This window comes from Chiloscyllium plagiosum, unplaced genomic scaffold, assembly GCF_037043375.1.
Source record: "Chiloscyllium plagiosum isolate Xiang-an unplaced genomic scaffold, Cpla_swu_hap1 HiC_scaffold_42, whole genome shotgun sequence".
In the NCBI taxonomy this organism is placed as follows: Eukaryota; Metazoa; Chordata; class Chondrichthyes; order Orectolobiformes; family Hemiscylliidae; genus Chiloscyllium; species Chiloscyllium plagiosum.
The window spans coordinates 92,630,876-92,641,211 of record NW_028270180.1 but is presented as its reverse complement, the minus strand read 5'-3'; the positions used below and the strand labels follow the sequence as shown (position 1 = coordinate 92,641,211).

The 10,336-nt window shown below is 45.8% G+C and overlaps 2 non-coding genes across 2 annotated transcripts; both read left to right on the top strand.

Moving 5' to 3' along the window:
- The first annotated feature begins 1,449 nt into the window (after positions 1 to 1,449).
- Positions 1,450 to 1,522, top strand: trnav-aac (transfer RNA valine (anticodon AAC)). The gene has a single exon. It is a non-coding gene; the product is annotated as a tRNA-Val (tRNA).
- A 2,957-nt stretch (positions 1,523 to 4,479) lies between these two features.
- Positions 4,480 to 4,552, top strand: trnav-aac (transfer RNA valine (anticodon AAC)). The gene has a single exon. It is a non-coding gene; the product is annotated as a tRNA-Val (tRNA).
- The last annotated feature ends 5,784 nt before the right edge of the window (positions 4,553 to 10,336 follow it).

The window sequence follows — 10,336 nt, the reverse complement described above, 5'->3', positions numbered from 1 at the left end:
GTGTTAGTGGTTAGCATGGCTGTCTCACAGCACCAAGGACCCGGTTTGGGAGGGGGGAGCGGGAGGGGGTGCATGGTGTCTCAGTGCTTAGTACGGCTGTCTCACAGTACCAGAGACCCGATTTGGGGGGGATGGGGACGGGGTGGCATGGTGTCTCAGTGGTTAGCACGGCTGTCTCAAAGTACCAGGGACCGGATTTCGGGGGGATGGGGAGGGGGGTGCATGGTGTATCAGTTGTTAGCACGGCTGTCTCACAGTACCAGGGGCCTGGTTTTGGGGGAGGGGGAGAGGAGCATGATGTCTCAGTGGTTAGCACAGCTGTCTCACTGTACCTGGGACCCGGTTTGTGGGGAGGGGGAAGGGGCTGGTGTCGCACTGCCTTTGACATCTTCCAAAATCTTTCTCCAAACACCTTAAAATTTGCTCACCTCGTGACAATCATTTGTGGGAAGAAGTCTTTGTCAATTTACTCTGTCTGTAACTCTCACCATCTTGTTCAGCTCTATCAAGTTACCTCTCATCCTTCTTTACTCCAATGAGAAAAGCCATAGCTCCCTCAACCTTTCTTCATAAGACAAGCCCTCTAGTCCAGGCAGCATTCTGGTGAATCTCCTCTGCACCGCTCTAAAGCTTCCATATCCTTTCTTTACTGAGGCGACCAGAACATTTCAGATGTGGACTCACCAGAGCTTTATAGCCAATTCTTATTATGTTCTTTCTTTCTATCTTTTCAGCATTGTCTGGAAAGTGGTGGTGCACTAAGGCTGCAGTATGTTTGAAAGAGTCGTTTGGAAATGCCCTGTTGTTAGTTGTGAGATTACTTTATGACTCATGCCCTCGGACTTTATCACATTTAGCATTCATGCATCTCTGTGTCTGAAAATGCCAGTTTCGTTTCTGTTCCGTGTAAAATGCTTTCTGTTTTGCGATTCGCTCAATACATTTCGATTTAACAGAGTTTCTGAGGTAACTTCCAGCAGCAAAAATCCTCAGCTGAGGATCTGTGAAAATTTCACAGAGTATGGTCAGTCGGAGCTAAAGTAAGGAAGTCGTTCGTTTCTGCAGTGTTTCACAATACTACCTTTCCCGTGAGCAGTCGAACAGACTAAATGATTGTGCCACTGACTGCGATGGCAAACTCCGCTAAAAAGTAATCCTTTAAAGCCGGTGGAAGCAACATGACGTTATTGGGGTACATCGTGGAAAAAGATACTTCGGTGGACCTCGTCCATGCTCACCACATAGCCAAAACTAAACAAGTCCCGTTCCCCAGCATTTGGCCCCAAACCCTCTCAACGCACCATATCCAGAAACTCACCCGATTACCTTTGCAATTTTCTGAGTGTAATAGCCTCCTCCGAGCTATTGGAAACAAAAAGGTGAAACGTAGAACGGATTCAACTTTCAGTGCTGGACGCCAGTGAGCCGGAGCACGCACGGCAGTGGCTCGTTTCTGTAGTGTAGTGGTCATCACGTTCGCCTAACACGCGAAAGGTCCCCAGTTCGAAACTGGGCAGAAACTGTTTTGTTCTTCAACTGCAGCCTTTTACATGGACAAGAGCTGAGCTTTCTTGCATGCTTTCCCATCTGCAAACCTGCCTTCGAATTTGCTTGAACAAATCTGCTCTGGTAGTGAAATGTAATGCAATTCCATTTAATTACAGTGCAAAGCGTTGTTAGGTTTTTCTCCAACCTGGTTCTGATCATATGCCATTCTGTTGGAGAATGTAGTTACCGCCTTCTGATCCTTCCACGAAAAGCAGTACCGCATTTGCCTTCCTTGCGCCGACGGCTCGGTTCAAAGACAGGAAAGAAGCTGATGCGCTGGTGTCACAGCGCACCACGAATTCCTGAACTTGTCTGTCTGTCAAATGTACCCCAAGGTCGTCTCAGAAAGACCTCATTTGGAAGCTGTCAATCGTGATTCAACGTGCGAGAATTGGCACCAGATATCCTGAATCATGTTTTGGAGCAATTCGCACGTTCGTGGCTCATTCAATCAGCAACAGCAATGAAAGAAATTGCACTCTCAGAGGAACCTTTCGACTTGCGCATTCATAGCGTCGCTAGTATTAAGGTCCGCCCCGAGATCTAAGTCATGTTGGAACTGAAACGGTGGAATCGACAGAGAGGCTACAGAATGACATCGCATCCATTTGGTTTTCTTTAAATCACTGACGAGCAGGAAAATGTAAACGGGGAGGGCGAGTGGAGAAGTGAGGCAGTTGCAGCTCTGGTGAAATTCCTTCTTTGTGATTCACTCAGCAACCAGAGACGTGAAGGTGACTCAGGCGTGAAAGCTCTTCACATCGAGAACAAAGAGCACTCAAGGGCAGTTAGCACCTCTTCCGGAGTGAGGGTGGGGTGAGGTAATTACCTTTTGACTTCTGTTACTATGTTCAGAAACTGCCGTTTTGATTGAGGTGAACAGAAACTGCATTTCTAAAAAGCACCATGGAATTTAGCAAAATGTATTGAGTCGCTTGTCGTCGATTCCCACATAGGTTTCCAACGCAGTTGGTATCCATGTGGCTCATGTCCAGGTGTGAACATCTCTGCAGCACATTGCACGGTTAAGGTAAAAGGCAAGGAAAGTGGCTTCTAGAACTGGCTCCGAGGTCAGAGCATTCTCACAATGTGATCTGTCGTTCTCGGATTGTAATGTTACCTCCGGTTTTAGGGTGGAGAACATTCTTTGGGACTCTTATTCTGAAAAAAAAACAGACACAGCGAATGAAACTATGCTGCACGGTATGATGTGGATTACGGCCTGCTCAGGTTTGTGCATTTTCCCTGTCGTCCGGTGTGTTTCATGTTCCGTGTAAACGTGAAAGTCGTCCTGTTTCGAGCAATGGGTGAAATCATTTAGCAAAGCGAGATTCGAAATTGCAGTAATGTCAAGCAGCTCATGGTTATTTGACCAAATCATAAGCGAACCCATATTCTCACGCACTCACAGATACATTTGTAGCTGAAAAGAGTCTGAGAAGATAGACTCAGCTTACCATTGATTTTTGACTGGACTGATGGGCTATCAATATCTGCTGCGAAATTGACATTGTAGCTGTGCGAGTCCGAGAGGACATCCCAGCAGCTGTGCGAGTCCGAGAGGAATCATGGAACCCTTATCATGTGACTTTGCATCTGTTGTTATGCAGGAGGACAATTGGAAATACAAGAAAATGAGGCGGCGCTGCCGTCTGGTAGTGTGGCCGAGCGGTCTAAGGCGCTGGATCCAGATTCCTGTCTCGAAAGAGGCGTGGATTCGAATCCCACCACTGCCATTTCTGCTGATCAACTCCAACGCTGCAGCTTGTTAAAATGCTGTTTCGTTGCCCACTGTCTATTGATTTTGAAAACAAAAGTAAAATGTGTTTGCTTCCCAGGGAGTTAACTGTGGTGTGGGATACTGCCATATATTTCAAAATGTCTCTACTGTCATGATCGTGTTCGCCTCCCGCGCGGAAAATCGCAAACAGTTCTGCCGTCCCAGGCAAGTTGAGCTTTTACTGGAACCGAATGGAGACTGTTATTTCATCGCTGTTGTGAAACGAAGTCCTACGGTGACTCTACTCGTTGGTTATTTGGGTTTCTAGCTAATGGGAAAATCGTCCCAATGAATTTCGATGTCATACCTTATTGAATATCTTCCACTTCCGTCCTGGAAACATCGGAAGGGAAAGGTAATCTAATCGAGACTGTGATTGGTGAAATTCACTTTTTACGGCCAATTCTTATTATGTTCTTTCTTTCTATCTTTTCAGCATTGTCTGGAAAGTGGTGGTGCACTAAGGCTGCAGTATGTTTGAAAGAGTCGTTTGGAAATGCCCTGTTGTTAGTTGTGAGATTACTTTATGACTCATGCCCTCGGACTTTATCACATTTAGCATTCATGCATCTCTGTGTCTGAAAATGCCAGTTTCGTTTGTGTTCCGTGTTAAATGCTTTCTGTTTTGCGATTCGCTCAATACATTTCGATTTAACAGAGTTTCTGAGGTAACTTCCAGCAGCAAAAATCCTCAGCTGAGGATCTGTGAAAATTTCACAGAGTATGGTCAGTCGGAGCTAAAGTAAGGAAGTCGTTCGTTTCTGCAGTGTTTCACAATACTACCTTTCCCGTGAGCAGTCGAACAGACTAAATGATTGTGCCACTGACTGCGATGGCAAACTCCGCTAAAAAGTAATCCTTTAAAGCCGGTGGAAGCAACATGACGTTATTGGGGTACATCGTGGAAAAAGATACTTCGGTGGACCTCGTCCATGCTCACCACATAGCCAAAACTAAACAAGTCCCGTTCCCCAGCATTTGGCCCCAAACCCTCTCAACGCACCATATCCAGAAACTCACCCGATTACCTTTGCAATTTTCTGAGTGTAATAGCCTCCTCCGAGCTATTGGAAACAAAAAGGTGAAACGTAGAACGGATTCAACTTTCAGTGCTGGACGCCAGTGAGCCGGAGCACGCACGGCAGTGGCTCGTTTCTGTAGTGTAGTGGTCATCACGTTCGCCTAACACGCGAAAGGTCCCCAGTTCGAAACTGGGCAGAAACTGTTTTGTTCTTCAACTGCAGCCTTTTACATGGACAAGAGCTGAGCTTTCTTGCATGCTTTCCCATCTGCAAACCTGCCTTCGAATTTGCTTGAACAAATCTGCTCTGGTAGTGAAATGTAATGCAATTCCATTTAATTACAGTGCAAAGCGTTGTTAGGTTTTTCTCCAACCTGGTTCTGATCATATGCCATTCTGTTGGAGAATGTAGTTACCGCCTTCTGATCCTTCCACGAAAAGCAGTACCGCATTTGCCTTCCTTGCGCCGACGGCTCGGTTCAAAGACAGGAAAGAAGCTGATGCGCTGGTGTCACAGCGCACCACGAATTCCTGAACTTGTCTGTCTGTCAAATGTACCCCAAGGTCGTCTCAGAAAGACCTCATTTGGAAGCTGTCAATCGTGATTCAACGTGCGAGAATTGGCACCAGATATCCTGAATCATGTTTTGGAGCAATTCGCACGTTCGTGGCTCATTCAATCAGCAACAGCAATGAAAGAAATTGCACTCTCAGAGGAACCTTTCGACTTGCGCATTCATAGCGTCGCTAGTATTAAGGTCCGCCCCGAGATCTAAGTCATGTTGGAACTGAAACGGTGGAATCGACAGAGAGGCTACAGAATGACATCGCATCCATTTGGTTTTCTTTAAATCACTGACGAGCAGGAAAATGTAAACGGGGAGGGCGAGTGGAGAAGTGAGGCAGTTGCAGCTCTGGTGAAATTCCTTCTTTGGTGATTCACTCAGCAACCAGAGACGTGAAGGTGACTCAGGCGTGGAAGCTCTTCACATCGAGAACAAAGAGCACTCAAAGGGCAGTTAGCACCTCTTCCGGAGTGAGGGTGGGGTGAGGTAATTACCTTTTGACTTCTGTTACTATGTTCAGAAACTGCCGTTTTGATTGAGGTGAACAGAAACTGCATTTCTAAAAAGCACCATGGAATTTAGCAAAATTTATTGAGTCGCTTGTCGTCGATTCCCACATAGGTTTCCAACGCAGTTGGTATCCATGTGGCTCATGTCCAGGTGTGAACATCTCTGCAGCACATTGCACGGTTAAGGTAAAAGGCAAGGAAAGTGGCTTCTAGAACTGGCTCCGAGGTCAGAGCATTCTCACAATGTGATCTGTCGTTCTCGGATTGTAATGTTACCTCCGGTTTTAGGGTGGAGAACATTCTTTGGGACTCTTATTGTGAAAAAAAACCCAGACACAGCGACTGAAACTATGGCTGCACGGTATGATGTGGATTACGGCCTGCTCAGGTTTGTGCATTTTCCCCTGTAGTCTGGTGTGTTTCGTGTTCCGTGTAAACGTGAAAGTCGTCCTGTTTCGAGCAATGGGTGAAATCATTTAGCAAAGCGAGATTCGAAATTGCAGTAATGTCAAGCAGCTCATGGTTATTTGACCAAATCATAAGCGAACCCATATTCTCACGCACTCACAGATACATTTGTAGCTGAAAAGAGTCTGAGAAGATAGACTGAGCTTACCATTGATTTTTGCCAGGATTGATGGGCTATCAATATCTGCTGCGAAATTGACATTGTTGCCGGGCACATCCCAGCAGCTGTGCGAGTCCGAGAGGGAATCATGGAACCCTTATCATGTGACTTTGCATCTGTTGTTATGCAGGAGGACAATTGGAAATACAAGAAAATGAGGCGGCGCGGCCGGCTGGTAGTGTGGCCGAGCGGTCTATGGCGCTGGATCCGGTTCCAGTCTCGAAAGGGGCGCGGGTTCGAATCCCACCACTACCATTTCTGCTGATCAACTCCATGCTGCAGCTTGTTAAAATGCTGTTCGTTGTCCACTGTATATTGATGTTGAAAACAAAAGTAAAATGGGTTTGCTTCGCAGGGAATTAAGTGTGGTGTGGGATACTGCCAAATATTCCAAAATGTCTCTACTGTCATGATCGTGTTCTACTCCCGCGCGGAAAATCGCAAACAGTTGTGCCGTCCCAGGCAAGTTGAGCCTTCACTGGAACCTAATGGAGACTGTTATTTCATCGCTGTTGTGAAACGAAGTCCTACGGTGACTCTACTCGTTGTTATTTGGGTTTCTAGCTAATGGGTAAATCGATCCAATGAATTTCGATGTCCTACCTTATTGAATTTCTCACATTTCCTTCATTTCCGTCCTGGAAATATGGGAAGGGAAAGGTAATCTAATCGAGACTGTGATTGGTGAAATTCACTTTTTACGGCCAATTCTTATTATGTTCTTTCTTTCTCTCTTTTCAGCATTGTCTAGAAAGTGGTGGTGCACTAAGGCTGCAGCATGTTTGAAAGAGTCGTTTGGAAATGCCCCGTTGTTAGTTGTGAGATTACTTTATGACTCATGCCCTCGGACTATATCACATTTAGCATTCATGCATCTCTGTGTCTGAAAATGCGTGAGGTATGCCAGTTTTGTTTGTGTTCCGTGTTAAATGCTTTCTGTTTTGCGATTCGCTCAATACATTTCGATTTAACAGGGTTTCTGAGGTAACTTCCAGCAGCCAAAATCCTCAGCTGAGGATCTGTGAAAATTTCACAGAGTATGGTCAGTCTTAGATAAAGTAAGGAAGTCGTTCGTTTCTACAGTGTTTCACAATACTACCTTCCCCGTGAGCAGTCGAACAGACTAAATGATTGTGCCACAGACTGCGATGGCAAACTCCGCTGAAAAGTAATCCTTTAAAGCCGGTGGAAGCAACATGACGTTATTGGGGTCCACCGTGGAAAAAAATACTTCGGTGGACCTCGTCCATGCTCACCACATAGCCAAAATTAAACAAGTCCCGTTCCCCAGCATTTGGCCCCAATCCCTCTAAACGCATCCTATCCAGAAACTCACCCGATTACCTTTGCAATTTTCTGAGTGTAATAGACTCCTCCACTTCCTCTGGTAGATCATTCCAAACACGCAGAACCTTCTTTGTGGGAAATGTACCTCAGGTCCTTTGTCACTTTCAGCCCACTCACCTTAAAGCTATGCTGTCGAGTTTTCAACTCACACCAACTAGGGTAAAACACGTAAATACTCAGTTTACCACCCTTCAATAAGGTCATGTCGCAGCTGTTACGCAGCAGGGAAAGTTTATTCCACCAGCCTATTCCATCTCGCCCCACGGTACAAACATCGACGACATCTTTATCTATATCTTGTCATCAATTTTAAGTGTCTTTTTTTTTTTACGTTTTCAAGATGTCAATTACGCTGGACAACAACGAGCTATTGGAAACAAAAAGGTGAAACGTAGAACGGATTCAACTTTCAGTGCTGGACGCCACTGAACCGGAGCACGGGCGGCAGTGGCTCGTTTCTGTAGTGTAGTGGTCATCACGTTCGCCTAACACGCGAAAGGTCCCCAGTCCGAAACTGGGCAGAAACTGTTTTGTTCTTCAACTGCAGCCTTTTACATGGACAAGAGCTGAGCTTTCTTGCATCTCTCCCATCTGCAAACCTGCCTTCGAATTTGCTTCAACAAATCTGTTCTCGTCGTGAAATGTAATGCAATTCCATTTCATTACAGTGCAAAGCGTTGTTAAGTTTTTCTCCAACATGGTTCTGATCATATGCCATTCTGTTGGAGAGTGTAGTTACCGCCTTCTGATCCTTTCATTAAAAGCAGTACCGCATTTGCCTTCCTTGCGCAGGCGGCTCGGTTTAAAGACAGGAAAGCAGCAGATTCTCTGGTGTCACAGCGCACCACGAATTCCTGAACTTTTCTGTCTGTCAAATGTACCCCAAGGTCGTCTCAGAAAGACCTCATTTGGAAGCTGTCAATCTGTTATTCAACGTGCGAGAATTGGCACCAGATATCCTGAATAATGTTTTGGAGCAATTCGCACGTTAGTGGCTCATTCAATCAGCAACAACAATGAAAGAAATTGCAGTCTCAGAGGAACCTTTCGACTTGCGCATTCATGGCGTCGCTATTATGAAGGTCCGCCCCGAGATCTAAGTCATGTTGGAACTGAAACGGAGAAATCGACAGAGAGGCTACAGAATGACATCGCATCCATTTGGTTTTCTTTGAATCACTGACGAGCAGGAAAATGTAAACGGGGAGGGCGGGTGGAGAAGTGAGGCAGTTGCAGCTCTGATGAAATTCCTTCTTTGTGATTCACTCAGCAACCAGAGACGTGAAGGTAACTCAGGGGTGAAAGCTCTTCACATCGAGAACAAAAAGCACTCAAGGGCAGTTAGCACCTCTTCCGGAGTGGGGATGGGGTGAGGTAATTACCTTTTGACTTCTGTTACTATGTTCAGAAACTGGCTTTTAAATTGAGGTGAACAGAAACTGCATTTCTAAAAAGCACCACGGAATTTAGCAAAATTTATTGAGTCGCTTGTCGTCGATTCCCACACAGGTTTCCAACTCAGTTGGTATCCATGTGGCTCATGTCCAGGAGTGAACGTCTCAGTAGCAAATTGCACGTTTAAGGTAAAAGGCAAGGAAAGTGGCATCTCGAACTGGCTCCGAGGTCAAGCATTCTCTCAATGTGATCTGTCGTTCTCGGATTGTAATGTTACCTCCGATTTTAGGGTGGAGAACATTCTTTGGGACTCCTATTCTGAAAAAAAAAACACAGACACAGTGACTGAAACTGTGCTGCACGGTATGATGCGGAACACGGCCTGAGCGGTCTAAGGCGTTGGTTCCAGTCTCGAAAGGGGCGCGGGTTCGAATCCCACCACTACCATTTCTGCTGATCAACTCCAATGCTGCAGCTTGTTAAAATGCTGTTTCCGTGTCCACTGTATATTGATGTCGAAAACAAAAGTAAAATGGGTTTGCTTCCCAGGGAACTAACTGTGGTGTGAGATACTTCCAAATATTTCAAAATGTCTCTGCTGTCATGATCGTGTTCGACTCCCGCGCGGAATATTGATGGTGGGAAGGTTGCTCCGCCGTATGTGATAACACTTCTGTGCAGGAGAGAAAAGAACGCTTCACAGCACACAGAGCGCGAACTGAGAAGCAGTAAAAGCAAACCAAAGGTTCAGAAAGGGAGGGAATGTTTCCCTGGAGTGTGAGTAACTGGGTAGTGATGGTGTACGGGAGTAGATACGATTTTGTTCTAAAGGGCATTTGAAATTTTAAAACTTTTATATTTAGATATTCCGTGTCTTTTCTTTTAGATTTATTTATTGTGGAATAAACGTTTACATTTAAAGCAAAACAAAGTCACAATCCTTGTGTGAAAGACCTAAATGTTAAATAAAATCCATCAAACCATCCCTCACTGAAAACTGATGTGGAAGTGCAATCTCCTGGAGAATCCCTGCCCTGCCCACTTCTTCCTACCCAGGCTCCATGGCTATATACATACCTGGGAGATAGCAGCAGGAGGCCATTCGGCCTTTCAATCCTGCTCCACCATTCAATGGGAAGCAGCTGACCATCCAGCTCAGTCTCCTGCTCCTGCTGTGTTCCAATCCCCTTTGATGACTTTACCTCGAAGAACTATATCTAAGTCCTCCTTTGGCTTCACTGCCTTTTGTTCCAGTGGTGTTGCGGTGTTACTGTGTGGGTGTAGGCAGGGGTAATGTGATGGTGCTCTTCCTGGAGGATGCACTCAGCCTCCCTCTTCATCCTGCAGTAACATCAATTGGGTTTCAGCAACTAGAGATAGAAACCGTTTCCAGGATATGGGCCTCACTGGCTCAGCCAGCATTTATTCCCCATCTCTCGTTACCCTTGAGAAGATGGTCGTAGGCTGCTGTCTTGTTCCATTCACAGTCATTTGGTGCAAATAAACCGACAATGCTGGGAGGGAGAGTGTTGCAGGATTTTG